At 39.0% G+C, this 20652-nt stretch overlaps 1 protein-coding gene across 9 annotated transcripts in view; it reads right to left on the bottom strand.

Moving 5' to 3' along the window:
* AKAP6 (A-kinase anchoring protein 6) overlaps nt 1–20652 on the bottom strand; it is a 591089-nt gene that overhangs the window by 476184 nt on the left and 94253 nt on the right. For 3 of the 9 annotated variants that reach the window (XM_045059777.1, XM_045059778.1, XM_045059775.1), the window contains 2 exons: nt 9815–9957; nt 6993–7204 (listed from right to left, as the gene is read on the bottom strand). The gene's annotated coding sequence lies outside the window, so the exon portion shown is untranslated. Of the gene's footprint in view, nt 1–6992; nt 7205–9807; nt 9958–13762; nt 13880–15747; nt 15961–20652 lie in introns of those variants that run through there. The other 6 variants (XM_019832915.3, XM_045059779.1, XM_045059774.1 and 3 more) reach the window with 5 other exon arrangements.

The following is a 20652-nucleotide window of genomic DNA, read 5'->3' as shown; positions in this document are numbered from 1 at the left end:
GAAAGAGCTGAGAGGGGCGTGAAACAATGATTGTGAGGGGACCAAAGTAAAGAGTTATTTCAGGAAAAATATATAAATCAAGGAATTGAATGAAAAGAACGAAAGATGAGAGGGTAGCCTCAGATATACCTAGAGCTCCATCTCAGAGAACCTCTAGAAAAAGAGAACTAGTCCACACTGTCTGCAAGCACAGCCCAAGCAACAGAATGTTAAATCTATGACAAGCTCTCCAGGTTATATACATGCACATGCTTTTGGTTGTCCTAATTTGTAAAGTGTTTGTTCCTTCAACACATGATCTTGTACATGGTAGATAGCTGACACATTTGTTGATGGCTGACTAGTGAAATTATCTAACACAGCTGGTTTTACAGCTTGTACAATGGTGGCCACAGTGGGCATTAGGATCTTTACCAAGTACACAGTAAGGCCATGAGTCCTTGGTGCTTGATCCTTAGAGAAAACTCCAACGCCCCCTAGTTCTCTAAGAAATGACAAGAGCCCCTCAAATATTTGTCAGGTCCTTGTTTACTCTCATACAGTCAAAACCAACCCCCAAAAAAGTTATCTTTTTCCTGTGCAGCAAGTGCCATTATTCATATTAATTCTCTAACAATTCTCTGTACATCTGTAGATTAATATAGCTTCTTCTCACTGTAACATGATGGGTCAGAGTGTTTCACATACTATAAGGTCCAGGAGTCCATTACCAATATCTCATTATTATAAATAGTCATGGTAGATCCAGACTTACAAACATCAGCATGGCTGGGACGGCCTTGCTAGGGAAGGGTTCATTATAAATATTGACTATAATTCCCCTTTTAATTAAAAAAAAATGTGAACTCTTTCTGTAGTAGTATAACCTCAAATTTTAGGTCCCCAGTTTCCTGGAGAGAGAGAATATTAAAAAATAAATAAATAAAGATGATGCTGAAAAAATATCCAGCCAGCATAAAAATGCTGTGTAATTTAAATAAGAGTTAAACAAAGAAGGTGATAAAAGTAATCAAGGAGTAAACAAAGAGTGGGAGAATAAATATAAACAATGAACCCACAGGATGGTTAATTAGCTTGCTTTGCAAAGATCTGATTTCTCCCCTGAAAGCAATGGTAATGACAAATAGGCCTGACCTACCAAATATCTTCAGGTATAATGTAACATGTCCCCCACTGCCTATAAAAGAAATGCCACTGAATTACTGTGCATGGCACTGAATTACCATGGATGCCTTTAAATTACCACGTATGGAGTCTTTGCCCTGGGTTGTTTTGACAATGGTACTTCAGTTATTTTAAGCTCTACAATTTCTGTTTGAATTGTTCCAGAGCAGAGGTCTCAAACTCAAGTATCTACAGGCCTCAGACAGTAGCAGTTGGGGGTAAATGGAGGGGACTGATGGGAGACCATGATGAATTGGAGAGTACTGCTAAGTCAACCCTTGCCAAATGAGACACATCATCTAATTCTTAAAGAGAAATCTAGAACTTAAATTTGAGTGTCAATTTTTTATATCAAAATGGCCATACAGGACTGCCAAATAACTTGCAGGGCCCAGTATAAAATGAAAATGCAGAACCCCTTGCTCAAAATTATTCTTATGAATTTCACGATGGTGACTGCAGAACATTAAATCAAGTGAGGACTCTTCTTAGCACGGGCCCTATGTGACTACATGGGCTACAAGCACATGAAGCCCGCCCTGGAGGCCTACAGGCCAAGTTTGGCCCATGAATTGTCCTGCTTGAGACCATGTTCTAGAGATTCTACAATCTCTCCCCATTTCTCTTTGTGACTCAAAGCACCCAGCTGCAAAATGCCTGGAAGAATTTGAAACATGCCTTTTAGCTGAAAAACAGATAAAAACATCACTGGTGGCTTACAAGGGAAACAAAGTCTCTCCTCTGTCCTCACCAAGTCTCAAAACCAGCTGGGGGATTTACCTGCTGATAGGGATGTGCTTATAGAGAAAAATATCTTTTGCCTTATTAATTCAAAATACCTAAAAGTCTGTTGCTGTGGCCAAAGTCCTATAAAAAGTGATATTCCCCCAAAATGCCTTCCCACTCATGGCCCATTTACAGAGTTGGGTATATGCAATTGCCATCAAAGGAAAATAATCAATCTGCAAGTGATTGATTGTCACAAGTCAGACACAACTTACATATGTATGAACATGCACCTGAAAACTTTCAGGAAAGTTTATGAAAATACAATCACAGTTTTAAATGCTTTAGTTAATATAATCACTTGAAGAAATGTCTCTCATTTAAAGTGATATTTGTAAGGCATACTAGGAGGAATGGACAGGCTGCTCATGGCTGGAGGTGACTGAACTTGTGCCCATGTGGCATATACCTCCACTGGCTCACTGGATAAAATAATCAATTTAGAAGGCTCTCAGGATAGTTTTTAAAAGTGAGAAATATCTTTTATAAAAGTGAAAAAAAAATCTCTCCTTAACTGATCTGTCATATACATTTCATATTTCCATATGTCAGGTTGAAGTCAATTGAGATGGATATGTACTTTGTGGTTGATGACAATTATACCTTCCAGAACAGCTCATATACCAACAGGATGATAACTGCCATGCAAGCTTTGTTTATACCTAGCAAAATTCTAATCCAAACCTAAGCAGAAAGATAACAAGGCTATAATTTGATGCAGTGACTTTACCTCCACATGTACATCACACATGCATAGGCACCTATACATATGTGCAGAAATAATATCTATCATATTATTAGATATATATATCTTATATCCATTATATCATATGTATATATATATATATATATATATATATATATATATATATATAATATCTATTACCAAGGGGAACGTAACTAAATAGAAATAGTAGTATTATAGTATCAGAGAGAATAAATTATTCCAGTATAAATTTACCTGTTTATTTTTGTCTACCCCTCTAGAATATAATGGGGGAAGAGATTTGCATCTGTCTTGTTTACTCCTATGTTCCCTCACATTGCCTGGTACATAGTAGATACTCAATAAATACTTGAATTGAACTGAATCCATAGGATCAAAACAAATTATAATTCACTGATTCTAGGATTAGGAATAGGAGGAAATCAGACACATGTAGCAGGACTACAGACTTCCCTAAATTCCACTGACCTTTTATTTCCTAGTTAGAATCTAACTCATGCAGTCACTGTACCTACTAACTCTATTGCTTTCATGTCAGCCTCTCATTTCTGTAGCTCAGGCAGACACAAGCATGGACCTCCTTGGAGCAAGCTGGGACAAAGGTTAACGTCTTCCCAGAACCTAGAAAAGGCTAATGAGCTCTGTGGAATGATATCTCTAAGTATTCACCATACCAGAATCAATATCAATGTGCTGTCATGTATGCATTAGCCCCACAGTCAAACAAAGAACAGCCCTTAGAGCCCACTAATGATGCTGGGCGTGGATAGCTGGGGATGGGCAAGATGATGCAGAGATGACTGTATCAGTTCTCCTCAAACACAAGGCTTCCAGGATGTTGCACAATACCATCATTCTGGTACTTTGTCAGAGATAGGAAGCATTTGGATTCAGCCACTGATACACTCAGCAAAAAATTCTTTTTATCTTCTTGACCCAAGAGATATATTTGGAGTACACCTTCTGGCTGTGAGAGAAGTTTCCTCTTCTATTCCTTGTCTGGTGTTACCAGGGAATGCAACTGTCTTAAAGTTAGCTGAGCACTATTTATGTAGCTGATGAGACAAAATCAACAAACTTGATTCATTATTGACCTAGATAAGACCTGCCTTTAGTGCAATTCCATCATGCCCATAGTCATTCATCTAGCATTTCCGATATGTAGATCCTACTAGAAATATATGTTGAGCCAGGGTCCTGGCAAAAGTTCTAAGCCTCAATTCTGTATTCGTTCAATCTCTAGGATCAGATAAAGATCTCACCAAAATTTAAGCTCTTCTGTGCAGTAAAATTGAACTTAGTGTCATAAATGGAATTTCATTCTATGTGTGAAAATGTGAAATCTGATTTTCCAATTAGAATGAGAAGGGTAAGATAAGTATGATAGAGTAAAGATGACTGATCCGTATGGTACACACAGTTAAGATGTCACAAAACCAAAATGTCTATGGGTATCACAGTCAAATCACATTGGTTTGGAATCCTCACCCAATCACTCATTAACTTAACTTAGCCAACTCTGTTAACCTGGCTAAGACTTGGTTTCTGCAAAACATGAATACCACCACCCAAACCTAAAAATGCAATTATTATTCTCTATCTCATAATGTCATTATAAGGGCTAAATGAGATATATATAATGTTAGGGCCAGTGCTGGATACATAATGAGAACATTATGAGAATTGTTATTTTGGTTACTATTTCTATCACTCCCATAAATAATTAACTTATTTGCAACTTTATAATTTAGGGGGGAAAGAAAGGCCATAACCAAAAGCATGCAGAAGGTTAGCTTCTTGTGAGGTTTCCGTGGTGGAAACTTGGCCACATAGTAAACGTGGTCTTTATGACCTTTCACTCATCACTGTGAAACAAAATTCTTTCAATTCTAGAAAGTTTCAGTGAAACACCACTAAATGCAGCTATAGAGCAATCTCTCCCCTCCCCCATACACACACACACACACACACACACACACACACACACACACACCATCCACCCCTTGGGGATATATTAAAACTAAGGCAACTGAAATAGCCTTAGCCAGTAATTAAGACACGCAGCTAATCAGAGAGCAGCACAGAAGGCTGTGGCCTTCTGCAAAGAAACTGAGGATCAGGATGACAGCTCCCATTACTAGGGCTTTGTTCTCCTGGAGCAAAAAGAGCACAAAAGCATAAAGTTGGAGAACTGTAACTGCATTTTGAATACTTGCAGGAACAGGGGAGGGTGGGGTGGAGGGGGGGGGTCACAGGTTCCTCTGAAAGGAGAGAATATTCTACCAGATAACTGCGTCAGCCCACACCCACCAGCGCCTTCCCCACCCTCAAAGCATGACTCCACTTTTTCTAACACTGCCCTTAAGGAATCTGGCTTCTGTGACTTCCAGTAATTGTACAAATCACCCATGATGAAGCAGCTGAACACACTGTTAGACAAAAGAAACAAAAATTAAGCAAATAGAAAACTCATTAAAATGCTGGCTTTGGTTATTTTTACTCCTAACAATTCATGTTACCAAACAAGTCTTTCTTCCTTGCTTTTCCTTGGAAATAATACTTTAAAAGAATTCTAATGGGCACTGGGTGATTTTCTCCAGACTCATAATCCAGCAACTAGATACACTTTCCCTTCCCCCATCTCCATCTAGGACTCCTCCCTGTCACCTTACAGCTTCTGACTTAGCTGCATTCATACCCAGCAGTCCCAGCAAAGCTTTCTGTTTGCATTATACAACAAAAAGGCAGGCAACGAACAATTCGTGGTCCTAAGTGCTTGCAATAAAGCCAGGCTGAGCTGACCTCTCCCATCCCATAGAGCTGCATGTCAGCCATATAAGCTTAAAGGATGGAGAGTAGTATGTATGTGATATGTATAAACAAACTAATTAAAATCTAAGGTCTCTCATTCCAGCTAGTGCCTAATGGGACCAATATGATCGACTGTGAGGAAAAAAAAGAAAGAAAGAATCACTCCAAGCTCACTAGAGATACTGCTTTTGCTGCTTCCTAGGATACATCTCTTTTAGGCTCAATAAACAGCCTAAAAGAAGGGCAACTCTGGGGTTGCCATTCTTTCCTTTAAGACTTTTCAAATAAAAACTATCAACTCAGCAGCACTGAGCCAAAAGACCACTCCCTGATTCCAAGTGGACATATTGATCAACTGAACTGACATGTGCCTCCTCCTTTCTCTGTCTTCGTAGCAATCAGCTGCACCAGAAAAATCCATTTCATTTTTCAAAACAAAAGGCAACACACTGCTCCTTAACTGGTACTGTCAGACTACAGTTTTTTTTTGGGGGGGGGGGGAGGGATATATATATATATATATATATATATATATATATATATATATATAGGCAACGAAGATGCCTAAAGACATAGCTAAGAGTTGAAATGAACATGGTACATGTTTACTGTAGTTTAGAATTAAGTTGAGGTTATGACTGAGCCCAGAGATCTGTATTCACCACAGTCCCTGGGAACTCTGCTATTTATTCGTCTTACCAGATTCTGGCTAAAGTTAACAGCAGCACCCACTGGCACTTCCAGAGGCTCTCTTCAGCGTTACCCTTCATTGCAACTGCCGCAGAGAACAGACTTGTTACAAGTCCGCCTGCAAACAACTCCAGCTATTTTAGAGACTGTCTGGAGATGGAAAAATATCGTGGCAGGCTTTCAACTAACTATGAAGGACGTGGGTTGAAGGACGACCATATAAATCAAAAGGCTCAAGTAATTTCATTTGGTTTGGGTCTTCATGCTTTTAATAAATTCCGTCGTGAACAGGCAAGAGATCCCCTTTCACATCAGGGTTATGTCAAATGCTTATTCAGCATTCGCTCCTTGCCATGAAGAAACTGAAACCCAATCGAGGTAGATACTAAATTTCCTACTGTAAATCACTAAATATTTCAAAAATCACAAGAGCAAATAGGGGACCAATTAGCTCTGCCCAACAAATAAAAGAAATATATATCTTCACAATGCTGAAATGCTGTGAACTGCTCATTTCAGAGCCTATTTGGGATTTTGCAATAGAAAATTATCTTATGCTTATGAAAAATTCTATGAGAACACCAAAAATAAGAGGCAGAGATGGAGCAAGGATAATTCTATGTACTATGATTCCTGTATGACTCTTACAGGCCTTTGTCTTAACCCAGCAGCCTGAAAAACAGATTTAGGTAAAACAGCTCCTCTTTCCCTAGTCCATTTTAAGCAGACAACATCCCCCCCATCTCCGCCTTAGCAGACACCGACTAACCAACAAAACAGCCGTGCAATTAAGGCCCGGACATTCAACACTTACCATCTCCCGCTCCCACCGTCTCCTTTTGATGTTTACAGCACATCTGTAGGATGCAATACTAGGAGATGCCTTGTTTGACCTGCTGCATGATGCTGTGACATCAGTTCAGATGATGCAGCTCATTATGGGAAAGACTGCTGTTGCTATGGCAACTGGGATGTGCTAGGAATCCTTGCTGCATTTCCAGTGGAGCCTGAGACAATACGGAAGCCCTGTAAGAAACAGACGATATGCAAAATGTAGACTAAAGGGAGAGGATCCCTCATTGGACTAAAATCCATAGATTTAAAAGGGATTTCCCTGAAGGCACATTGGAAAAAAATAAAAATTATCTCCTACTTTGTTGTTACACATTTAGAAAAGAATGAGGTTGGGGGAGATATAGATTTGATACTGAGCAAATAAAAACAAATGCACAGTGTTTCTCTGTTAGGCAGTTTGATCACTTATTCCTCTCTGGACAGCATGATGACATCTTTTTAAGAGTTATTAAAAAGAATTTTTGTTCACTTGTCAAAAACTGAAAGAACAAAGCAGGGAGCAGGAAAAAAATGAAAAATGGAATATAAACAGCTGAGAAAGTGACTCTAAGTCTGAAATAAATAAGTTTTAATTCTCAAAACATGAGCAAACTCCCACCAATGAACTCTGCCCTGATCATTTCCCCTGATGGAAACCAACCCTCAGGACCTTCTTAATGTAGTACAGCCCCAGCTCTCAGTTGAGCATTGACAGGCACATGCAAGGATGATCTATAGGGCATAACACATCACTCTCAATTCTAGGGCCCAATCCCTTGGCCTGCAGAGGACCTCTCCTGCTCACAGGCAAAATGCAAATCTTTTTTGGGAACAAACCTGGTGGTTGGAACAAGTAACCAACCTCCACAGTCACTGACGCCCCAAATATTGGAGCTCTGTTTTCCTTCCCTGGGGACAATAAGACACGGCAGGAAATTACTTGCACCTCTCCCCACACAAAAGCTGGAATTGTGTGAAAAGTCACATTTTTTTTTAATTTTTTAATTTTAGAAAGAGAGAGAACATGCAAGCAGGAGATGAGGGCAGAGGGAGAGAAAGAGAGAATCCTAAGCAGGTTCCATGGCCACACAGTCCAACATGAGGTTCAGTCCCACAGCCCTGGGATCATGACCTGAGTCAAAATCAAGAGTTGGACGCTCAACCAACTGGGACACCCAGGTGCCCCTGAAAAGCCACATTTAAACAAGATACAGTAAGGTATTTCCCCAATTGTTGAAAGAAATGCAAATTTAAAGTAATCACTCTTTTCTATTCCTATGCATAAACAAACATTATGTGGTGGGAAGGGGTATGGGGAGGAGAAGATTACGAACAGAGCAGCCATTTTTTGCATATTTAATACTCTTAGACCATGGGTTGAGACAGAATCAAGCTGATCTCCCTCCACTCTATCCTCAAACTCTGGAGAAGAACAATATTCTAAAAGCCCAAAATCTAACAAGACAATTATGTTGTCCTCTCTAACTTGAGATTGTAAATGGCATTGTTGGCTAACTGCATGGGGGATGAAGAGACAGAATGGCAGAAGAAATTCAGGCAGTGCCTTGGTAAATAGGGGCTGACAAAATGCCTGAGAGATGCCAGGATTCTAGCAGTGTGCATCATCAGCCATTCAGAGAACAGCCCTGCCCTGGATGGGAAGCTAGGATTGTTCCTGTTTCACCTAATGAGTACTTGTGAGACCAAGAGCAAGAGGTCGAAGTTGCCTGCCCAAGCTACCCATGCTTCAGTCACGGGCAGAGCTTGACTCCCATCCTTAATCTTAGACCACATGCTATATACCAAGAGAAATAACAGGCAACCACTCCAGAGCAAACACTTATCTGGGATTCAGGAAACATAGTGTTAATGCCAGTTTTTCCAGTGAGCATCTGTGTGCATTCAGGCCAATTAACCTCTCTGGACTTCAAGTTTTTCATCTGCAGAGATAATGTATTTCACTAATAACCATGGTTTTCAAGTTTTGTTGGTACTTGAATGCTTTATTCTAATGCTACAGTCCAAAGCTAAGCTGCCCTGATTGAGGGGTGATAAGCCCAGAACCAAAACTGATGAGCCTTTCTCAACCCCCACTCCCCCTACCTCATCTGCTCTGAACTGACCCATGAAGACACTTCTGAAGAACCCTTCAGTCTCTGAGGAAGATGGAATGAGTCATGGATCTAGAACAATATTACTGGCCTTTCTAGAACTGAAATCCCATGGTTCTATAAAGAGGAGAGAGCAGGGTGGAATCGGGTATTTCCTATTTGAATATGGTTTCTCAGAATGAGAAAAACCTTGTCAGTCTCCTTTACCAAAAGCAAGTCTTTGTTCACTGGGAAGAGATGGATGGTGGCTCATCAAATCTGAGGTCAGACTCTTAACAACCTGATATAGCTGAATAACTAACCCCAAAAATGGCTCAGTTCAGGTAAAAAAAAAAGGTGGGGGGGACCCAAAAAACAGAAGCAAGTCACAAAGTGTTTTCTTGCCTTGCGAATGGGCCTATAATAGTTAACTTTAGACCTCCCAGTGGCCTTTCTCACTGTTAAACATCCCCACCTCATGAGTTTATTTTGAGGACTGCATACAATAATGTATATAAAAGCATTTGGAAACCAGCATCATAGAAATGTCAAGCCTTATTACTACTGTCATTAATAGCCCACTCACCCCAATCAGGGGAGGCTCTGTAGCTCTCATTTGTACATCCAGCCAGATTCTGGACCCTGGACTAAGATGGTTAGGAAATGGCTTGTAAGATCTGCTACTAAGGAGGGCTTACTCCTTACCACTCACTTCAGATGAGGTCAAGGAAGATAATGGACAGGAGATCCTCTCAGGGTGCAGAGCCAGGGCCATGGACAACAAAGAATAAATGAATTTCTTCTGCAGAGGAGAATCAAGGCCAGATCAGTGAAATGAGGCAGGAAGCTTCAGACCTGAATGATGAGAAGGATTTCAGAACAATTGTGGGTTAGGGACCACTATGTGTCTTCCTTTTTGCCTCTGACAGAGACGACTATGTATCACTAAAAACTCCTGGATTTTCAGCTGAATTTCATGACTAGATGGGAATTTAGGTAGCTTCTGCGGGGTTTGAATATGCTTGTCATAGGGCAAAAAGGAGAAAACAATATTTGGAGATCAGCAGGACAACTTGTGACAGCTACTCAGACTGCTCACCAATATCCATGTGTCTCCTCTTCCTCCAGGTACATTCCCAGTGCCCTTACCTGTAGGTGGACCTTAGAATTGGTTCCCACCAATGGAATGTGAGTGGAACTAAAAAGAAACATCTCTAAAGTTAGTTAGGAGCATGTGTGCCTTTCCCATACTTCCCTCTCTGCTAGCTGGATGCAAAGAATCTAGTGGAAAATTCTGAAGCCCGAGAAGATAACAGCCCCACACTGTGAATGGAGCCTGAGTCTCTGGCCCCAATGACCTGGGGTATAGCCATGCTCTCCCAATCACCCACTGACTCACATGGAACTTCAATGAGTGAGAAACTTTTACTGTATTGAACAGATTTGGGGGTAGTTTATTATACATGTATTATCTAATTATAAATAAAATTATAGCAATTAAAAAAATATAAATTAAATAATTTAATAAAATATAATAACATATAATAAAATTATAATATTTATACTGTTACTTACTAAAAACTTACAGAGTTAAAAACAGGATTCCTTATTACAGAGTTTCTCAGAGTCTTTAATTTGCTTAGATGCATTGAGATCCCTCATGGGGAGAATATACTATGTAGTATTTCCCTAATTTATTTGACCATAGAATCCTTTTTTCATGGACTAATTTTCCACTGGCTGTCCATCCACAGTCTAGGTAGGAAACAGGACTGTAAACAACAATGGGCTAGAATCCCCTTGAGTCCCTGTTCCAGTCTGGAGGCTGTAGAAAAGGCTGTAGAAACTTCTCTCATCTTTAGTACAACAGTCTACTTGCAGCCTTTCTCTGCCATTCTGAACTGGGAGGCAGAAATTGGTGGTGTTATTACAGACAGAGCAACATTTATACAAATGTTTCCTCCTGGCCATTTTCCCCTACTTACAATTAGGAGTTGTGTCCCAAATTCTTACCATATCAGGAGTAAATGAGTATTATTTCCAAATCAACAGCTCACGATGTAAACATACATCTTCTGTTTGCATTTTAGAGGTTTAAAAAACCCTGAAGTTATTCCTGGAAATGTGACAAGCCTGCATCCCTTAGTGTATTATGTTAAAATGTCTGAATCTGAGGCCTAGTAGATGTTAGTTAGCAACTGTTAGCTGGGGGAAGTACTAGCTGATTTCACAGGTGAGCCTCCAAAATACCCTGGATAAATATAACAATGGTGTGTTTCTTGTTCACTGGAAGTCTAAATGGATGTTCTGATTGCAGGTGACCTTCTATATGGTGATTCAGGGACTCTATCTTGAGATTTTGCCCTCCTCTAGAACCTTAGAGTCCTTGGCAGTCATTGGGCAGATGGAGATGGCACAGGGAGGGTTTTTATGGGCCAGATCTGGAAGTACTTTTCTACACTTCCATCCACATTCCATTGGTTAAAATTTGGGCAAATAGCCACACATACTGTAGGAGAGACTGGGAAATACAATCTAGCTTTGTACCCAGGAAGAAAAGGAAACAGGCATAATATATAGTTATCTGCCACATCATGATATCAGGAATCTGAGCCTTGTTTCGGGCTACATTTTACATATGTGTCTGCAATACCACCAATGGGTCTTCTTGAGCCCAAGTGAACATTCAGACACACAAGACTATCATAGCCAACCAGTCTGCTAGAGAGTTTGCCAGCAAGGCAGCATCAGGCATTACTCTTCTGCAGGAGTCTTGCAGCAAACAGTTCAGCAACCCACATAGTATCCAGAAGCTATTTTATCTGGCCCCTAGGTGACAGCTCAAGAGCAATGAGCAGAACATAGGCAAGTTTAAGAGCACCCAGCCTTAAAAGCATTATTCCTCCAGCATCTATAGTCTCCTGATTTGTTCATTTTGGCCACTCTGACTGGCGTGAGATGCTGGAGAGGATGTGGAGAAACGGGAACCCTCTTGCACTGTTGGTGGGAATGCAAATTGGTGCAGCCGCTCTGGAAAGCAGTGTGGAGGTTCCTCAGAAAATTAAAAATAGACCTACCCTATGACCCAGCAATAGCACTGCTAGGAATTTATCCAAGGGATACAGGAGTACTGATGCATAGGGCCACTTGTACCCCAATGTTCACAGCAGCACTCTCAACAATAGACAAATTATGGAAAGAGCCGAAATGTCCATCAACTGATGAATGGATAAAGAAATTGTGGTTTATATACACAATGGAATATTACGTGGCAATGAGAAAAAATGAAATATGGCCTTTTGTAGCAACGTGGATGGAACTGGAGAGTGTGATGCTAAGTGAAATAAGCCATACAGAGAAAGACAGATACCATATGGTTTCACTCTTATGTGGATCCTGAGAAACTTAACAGGAACCCATGGGGGAAGGGAAGGAAAAAAAAAAAAAAAAAAAAAGAGGTTAGAGTGGGAGAGAGCCAAAGCATAAGAGACTGTTAAAAACTGAGAACAAACTGAGGGTTGATAGGGGGTGGGAGGGAGGAAAAGGTGGGTGATGGGTATTGAGGAGGGCACCTTTTGGGATGAGCACTGGGTGTTGTATGGAAACCAATTTGTCAATAAATTTCATATAAAAAAATAATAAATAAATAAATATAAAAAAAAGCATTATTCCTCATAGGAGCCCATATCTTTGTAACAATTTCATAGACATAATTTCCAGGGTTCCCACAAAAGTTATGCCCAGTTATACGAATCACTGTACTCAGAAAATATCCAACCTATGGCTTCCTCTCAGAATTTACAGTTATCTCAATCCAGACTAAGAAGGGCTTGCCCCTCATCACTCACTGCAGATGTAGCCAGATAACATAATGGATGGTAGGGAAGGGACCTCTTAGAGATTCCCCCAAAGCTAGGGCCATAGGCAGAATGGACAAACAGCTCCTCTTAGAGAGCACAGCTGGGACTAAACCAGGGAAATTCTCCTACTTTCCAGTAGTAATTTTTACTAACAAAGGGCCATTTTTCCCCATAGCATTGTTGCCTAAAAATATTACTGACATTTTATCATTTTCAGGTTTCCAGGAGAACAGAGCTTAACCAAAGGTCAAATTCTTTCACAAAAGGATAAAGTGTTTAGCTAATCTTCTAACAAAAATGTCCAATTCTGGCTTCAAAATTGACCTTCATTCATAAAATTTTCAAGCATTCAAACATTCCAACCACATGCTTTTATGACCACACACCCAAGCTGCCTATGGATGCCCCTTCAATCAGTATATTTTATATACTTTCTGAGGATATCTGGAAACCAAAAATACTTGAATACCAAACTATAGTGGACATTAGTGACTCTTATTGTTGAATGCTCAGCATCTCTCTACGTTCTTTAGATATCCATATAAAGCAAAAATTCTTGTCTGAAAATTATTAATCACTGGTGGTCACAATAGAACTTTCAGCCATAATAATGATATAAAAGTTATATCAGTTATTATTTTTATAATAATAATTATAAAAGTTATATTATGTATAACTTATATAAGTTATATATTATATATTATATATATTATATTATATATAACTTATATAAGTTATATATAATATATTATATATATAATAATAATTATAAAAGTTATATCAGTTATTATTGTGGTTACCTGAAGTTTGGATTTATTATTTCCAGACATCACGTCTTCCAACATCCTAGGTTATATGCTTTGGGCGGGAATCCAATTAAAGGAATGGAGCATGCGACTCAGTCTTAAGCCAGCCAGTTTGTTACATTCCCCTGACCTACAGACATTAATTAGTTAGAGATGGGTATGGGGCCCCACTGAAGCCAATGAGATGCAATGAGACATTTTAATGAAAATCATTGTTGGCTCCTGGTTCTAAAAGTGAAAGGATGTCAAATTTGAAGCTGCTCGCCCATTTTGCATTCATGAATGAAGAACCTGTCTAGGAATAAAGCCAATGAAAGAAAGAGCAGAGCAGAGTTGAGTTGAGCTGGAGAGACTGCTTGAGCCAGAAATCAGCCCTACTCTGGCTCTGTAGGTTATAAGAGCCAAAAGGTCCATTTTTCTGCATCACCCAGTATGTTTTAGGACTTCAATCACAGTAAACAGAGACCTAACTGATCCAGAAAGCCATTAGAGACATTGTGTAAGGTGCAACTGGGCACCATTAGCATGTAGCCTCCTTGGGAGGGAAAGAAAAGGTTGGGTTCTGAAGTGTTGGGCCTCAGCAATGAGACCCTAACAGTGTCAGGATCAGGGCCTGAATTGGCAAGATTTCTCCCACAAGAAAAATGCAAGGCATTATCTTTTCTCCTGGACATTCCTGGATTGATGACAGTGACCTCACACCCCTATCAGGCTGAGCCCCATTCCTATGTCCTTTCCCTGGGAAAATTCCCATCAATAAAGGCCAAAAAGCCTCAAAAAGCCCAGGGAAGGTAGATTAGACCCTGAATGAACACGTAGATTTGGAGCCTGAAGCAGACGTTGGGGTGATTTTGTCCATAGAAACTGGTTTCAACCTGTTGAGACATTTCCCTGCCATCCTTCTGAATTTAAGATTTTATCTTGCCTGACTTTATAGAGAGTATGGTTTACTGCTTCACTTAGATTTAACTCCAAACACAAACCTTTAACATGAAACCAAGTGGCGTTAATGTGCTGGTGGAAGCACAGTTGTGCTGCTTTACACAGGGAAAGGAAACAGTCGGGACCAACTTATGAAGCAGGGGGTTACAAGCTATTTAAACTCTGCACTGTATTTCTGAAGCTTCCTTATTTTAGAATTTAATTTTTTCATAGGTCTGAATCTTGTCTACTCAAGTAAACAGTCTTCAGGGTACTACTGAGAAGATCTGACCAAAAATGATAAAGCAAGTCAGCAAGCAAACACCTACTATGTGCCATCAGACATAGAGGGGATAGTGGTCAGGATATCTGTTTCAAGTTATTTACAACTCAGTCTTATAACTAACAAAGCATTTTTAGCCTCCACAACCTTTTAAACTAGACTCCTCCTCTTACTGAGAAAATTATTAATATAATAACTAACCCTCATTTATAAATATTCTTCCAGCATAAACATAATACATTCTAGAAAGATGTGGTTTTCCAAGATAATTTTAGTTAGAAAAAGTCATTTCTTTTCCTATGAATGTATGTGCATATAAACACACCATATACATATAGACTCAGAAACATGGGTGGGAATGAGTTTTTGTACACATTACCAATCTTTCCCTTTACTCTAGGCAACATCATTTTATTATTAAATTTACCAATTTATTGCTGAAATAAACATTCTATCAACATACTTGTTATAAAAACATTTCACCATAATACAAAATATATTGCTTCATGGAATTCTTTTGAAAGGGATTACAGAGACATAAGCATAAAAGTAAATCTAAAATATTCATAAGTATACATGTCACATAAAGAACATATACCACATAAAACACATAAGGGTTTATAAGGGTTATATATAAATACATATATTGAGATTATCATGAAAAAACAAGTCATAAAAGCATTGCTTGACCTAGCTCTATGTTCACAGTGCTTACTCAGTGCTATGGACTGAATATTTGTGTTCCTTCCAAAAACTCAAAAGTTGAAATACCCACCCCAGAGGTGATGGTATTAGGAGGTGGAGACTTTCAGAGGTCATTAGTTCTTGAAGGTGGATCCCTCCTGAATGGGATGGTGCCCTTATAAAAGAGGCCAGAGAAAGTTCCCTTGCCCCCTTTCACCATGTGATGGCAAAGCAAAGAGGTATCATCTGTGAAGAGGAAGTGAGCACTCATCAGACATTGAATCTACCAGACACTTAATCTTTGACTTCCCAGACTGCACAACTGTGAGAAATAAATGTCTGCTGTTAATAAACTACCCAATCTATTGTATTTCTGTTCAGTATCCCAAAGAGATTAAGAAAATCCAGGTCTTCACAAATCAGTTGTGTTTCTATATACTAACAACAAAGTACCCAAAAAAGAAAGTAGAAAACAATCCCATTTACAATAGCACACAAAAGAATAAAAAACTTAGGAATAAATTTAACCAAGGAGGCTAGAGATTTATACACTGAAAACTATAAAACACTGATGAAAGAAATTGGAGAAGACACTAATAAATAGAAAGGCATCCCATATTCATGGATTAGAATCATTAATATTGTTCAAATGTGCATTTTACCCAAAGCAATCTGCAGACACAATTCAATTTCTATCAAAACTCCAATGCATTTAGAGGCACCTGGGTGGCTCAGTCGGTTAAGCATCTGACTTTGGCTCAGGTCATGGTCTCACGGTTTGTGGGTTCCAGCCCCGTGTGGGGCTCTATGATGAAAGCTCAGAGCCTGGAGCCTGCTTCATATTCTGTGTCTCCTCCTCTCTCTGCTCCTCCCATGCTCATGCTCTATCTCTCACTGTCATTCAATAATAAATAAACATTTTAAAAAATTAAAAAAAAACTCCAATGCATTTACAGAAATAGAAAAGCCATACTAAAATTGCATGGAACCATAAAATACTACAAAAGGCTAAAGCAACCTTCAGCAGTAAGAGGAGAGCAAGAAAAGGCATCATACTTCCTGATTTCAAACTATCTTATATAGTAATGAAAACATTGTGGTATTGTCATAAAAATAGGCGCATAGGTCAATTAAACAGAATAGAGAAATAAAACCATGAATATATGGTCAACTAATTTTCAACAAAGTCACTAAGAATAAAAAATGGGGAAAACTAGCCTCTTCAATAAATGGTACTGGGAAAACTGGGTACCCACATACAAAACTGAAACTGGGCCCATATCTTACACAAAAATTAACTCAAAATGGATTAAAGACTTAAGGATAAGACCTGAAACCATAAAACTCTTAGAAGAAAATATTGGGGAAAACCTCTTTGATACTGGTCTTGTTAAGGATTTTTTTAAGTTTATTTGTTTATTTTGAGAGAGAGAGAGAGAGAGAGAGAGAGAGGGGTGTGTGTGTGTGTGTGTGTGTGTGTGTGTGTGTGTGTGTGTGTGATTGGGGGAGGGGCAGAGAGAGAAGGAATAGAATCCCAATAATGTCAGCATAGAGCCTGATGCAGGGCTCGATCTCAAAAACTACTAGGTGATGACCTGAGCCGAAATCAAAAGTTGGACACTTAACTGACTGAGCCACCCAAAAGCTCCATCAATGGTTCTTTGTGGTATGACACAGAAAACATAGGCAACAAAAGCAAAAATAAACAAGCAGGCTATATCACACTAAAATGTATCTGCACAGCAAAGGAAACAACTAATAAAAGAGAAAATGTTTGCAAACCATATAACCAATGACGTTCCAAATATAGAAGGAACTCTCAGAATTCTCTCAATAGAAAAAGAAACCAGATTTTTAAATGAGCAAAAGACTTGAAGACACATTTTCCCAATGAAGATATACATATAGCAAATCGCAAAATATAAAAAGATGTTCAACATCATTAATCAGGGAAATACAAATCAAAACCATGAGATATCACTTCACACCTGTTATGATGTCTATTAACAAAAAAATGAGAGAGCAAATGTTGGTAAGGATATGGAGAAAAAGGAACCCTTATACTTTCTTTCTCAAGGAAGTGTTTTTATTTTTTTAATTAATTATTTTAACTTGTATCCAAATTAGTTAGCACATGGTGCAACAATGATTTCAGGAGTAGATTCCTTAAGTCCCTTACCCATTTAGCCCATCCCCCCTCCCACAACCCCTCCAGCAACTCTCAGTTTGTTCTCTATATTTAAGAGTCTCTTATGTTTTGTCCCCCTCCTTGTTTTTATATTATTTTTGCTTCCCTTTCCTTACGTTCATCTGTTTTATATTTTAAATTCCTTATATGAGTGAAGACATATGGTATGTGTCTTTCTCTGACTAATTTCACTTCGCATAATACCCTCTAGTTCCATCCATGTAGTTGCAAATGGCAAATTTCATTCTTTCTGATTGCTGAGTAATACTCCATTGTATATATATGTACCACATCTTCTTTATCCATTCACCCATCGATGGACATTTGGGCTCTTTCCATATTTTGGCTATTGTCGATAACACTGCTATAAACATTGGGGTGTATGTGACACTTCAAAACAGCACATCGGTATCCCTTGGATAAATACCTAGTAGTGCAATTACTACCAGTAGTGGATTGTAGGGTAGTTTTATTTTTCATTTTTTGAGGAACATCCATACTGTTTTCCAGAGTGGCGGCACCAGTTTGCATTCCCACCAGCAGTGTAAGAAGGTTCCCCTTTCTCTGTGTACTCACCAACATCTGTTATTGCCTGAGTTATTAATGTTAGCCATTCTGACTGGTGTGAGGTGGTATCTCATTGTGGTTTTGATTGGTATTTCCCTGATGATGAGTGATGTGGAGGGCTTTTTTCATGTGTCTTTTTTCATGTGTCTTTTAGCCATCGGGATGTCATTTTTTTTTTAAATATATGAATTTTCCTGTCAAATTGGTTTCCATACAACACCCAGTGCTCATCCCAAAAGATGCCCTCTTCAATACCCATCACCCACCCCCTGTCAGCCCTCAGTTTGTTCTCAGTTTTTAAGAGTCTCTTATGCTTTGGCTCTCTCCCACTCTACCTCTCTTTTTTTTTTTTTTTCCTTCCCCTCCCCCATGGGTTCCTGTTAAGTTTCTCAGGATCCACATAAGAGTGAAAACATATGGTATCTGTCTTTCTCTGTATGGTTTATTTCACTTAGCATCACACTCTCAGTTCCATCCACGTTGCTACAAAGGGCCATATTTCATTCTTTCTCATTGCCACGTAGTACTCCATTGTGTATATAATCCACAATTTCTTTATCCATTCATCAGTTGATGGACATTTAGGCTCTTTCCATAATTTCACTATTGTTGAGAGTGCTGCTATAAACATTGGGGTACAAGTGCCCCTATGCATCAGTACTCCTGTATCCCTTGGGTAAATTCCTAGCAGTGCTACTGCTGGGTCATAGTTTAGGTCTATTTTTAATTTTTTGAGGAACCTCCACACTGTTTTCCAGAGTGGCTGCACCAGTTTGCATTCCCACCAACAGTGCAAGAGGGTTCCCGTTTCTCCACATCCTCGCCAGCATCTATAGTCTCCTGATTTGTTCATTTTGGCCACTCTGACTGGCATGAGGTGATATCTGAGTGTGGTTTTGATTTGTATTCTGGATGTCTTCTTTGGAGAAGTGTCTATTCAATGTATTTTGTCCATTCTTCTCTGGATTATTTGTTTTCTGGGTGTTGAGTTTCATAAGTTCTTTATAGATTTTGAATACTAACCCTTTATCTGATATGTCACTTGCAAATATCTTCTCCCCTTCCATCGGTTGCCTTTTAGTTTTGCTGATTGTTTCCTTCACTGTACAGAAGCTTTTTATTTGATGAGGTTCCAATAGTTCATTTTTGCTTTTGTTTCCCTTGCCTCCTGAGACGTGTTGAGTAAGAAATTGCTGCAGCTGAGGTCAAAGAGGTTTTTGCCTGCTTTCTCCCTGAGGATTTTGATGGCTTCCTGTCTTAGGTTTAGGTCTTTCATCCATTTTGAGTTTATTTTTGTGTATGGTGTAAGAAAGTGTTCCAAGTTCATTTTTCTACATGTTGCTATCCAGTTTTCCCAGCACCATTTGTTGAAGAGACTGTCTCTATTCCACTGGATATTCTTTCCTGCTCTGTCAAAGATTAGTTGGCCATACATTGATGGGTCCATTTCTGAGTCTCCATTCTATTCCATTGATCTGTCTGTTTTTGTGTCAGTACCATACTGTCTTGATGATTACAGCTTTGTAATACAGTTTGAAGTCCAAGCTTGTGATGCCTCCATCATTGGTTTTCTTTTTCAGGATTGCTTTGGCTATTTGGGGTCTTTTCTGGTTCCATACAAATTTTAGGATTGTTTGTTCTAGCTCTGTGAAGAATGCTGGTGTTATTTTGATAGGGATTGCATTGAAAATGTAGATTGCTTTGGGTAGTATCAACATTTTAACAATATTTGTTCTTCCAATCTAGGAGCATGGAATATTTTTCCATTTTTTGTGTCTTCTTCAATTTCTTTCATAAGCTTTCTATAGTTTTCAGTGTATAGATTTTTCACCTCTTTGGTTAGGTTTATTCCTAGGTATTTTATGGTTTTTGGTGAAATTGTAAGTGGGATTGATTCCTTGATTTCTTTTTCTGTTGTTTCATTATTGGTGTATAGGAATACAACCGATTTCTGTGCATTGATTTTATATCCTGTGACTTTGCTGAACTCATGAATTAGTTCTAGCAGTTTTTTGGTGGAGTCTTTTGGGTTTTCCATACAGAGTATCATATCATCTGCAGAGTGAAAGTCTGACTTCTTCCTTGCCGATTTTGATGCATTTTTTCCTTTGTGTTGTCTGACTGCTGAGGCTAAGACTTCCAATACTGTGTTGAATAACAGTGGCAAGAGTGGACATCACTGTTGTGTTCCTGACCTTAGGGGGAAAGCCCTCAATTTTTCCTCACTGAGGATGATATTAG

The sequence above is a fragment of the Felis catus genome, chromosome B3, assembly GCF_018350175.1.
Source record: "Felis catus isolate Fca126 chromosome B3, F.catus_Fca126_mat1.0, whole genome shotgun sequence".
Taxonomy (NCBI): Eukaryota; Metazoa; Chordata; class Mammalia; order Carnivora; family Felidae; genus Felis; species Felis catus.
Note: the sequence above shows the minus strand (reverse complement) of the source record. Positions and strands in the feature narration are given on the sequence as shown.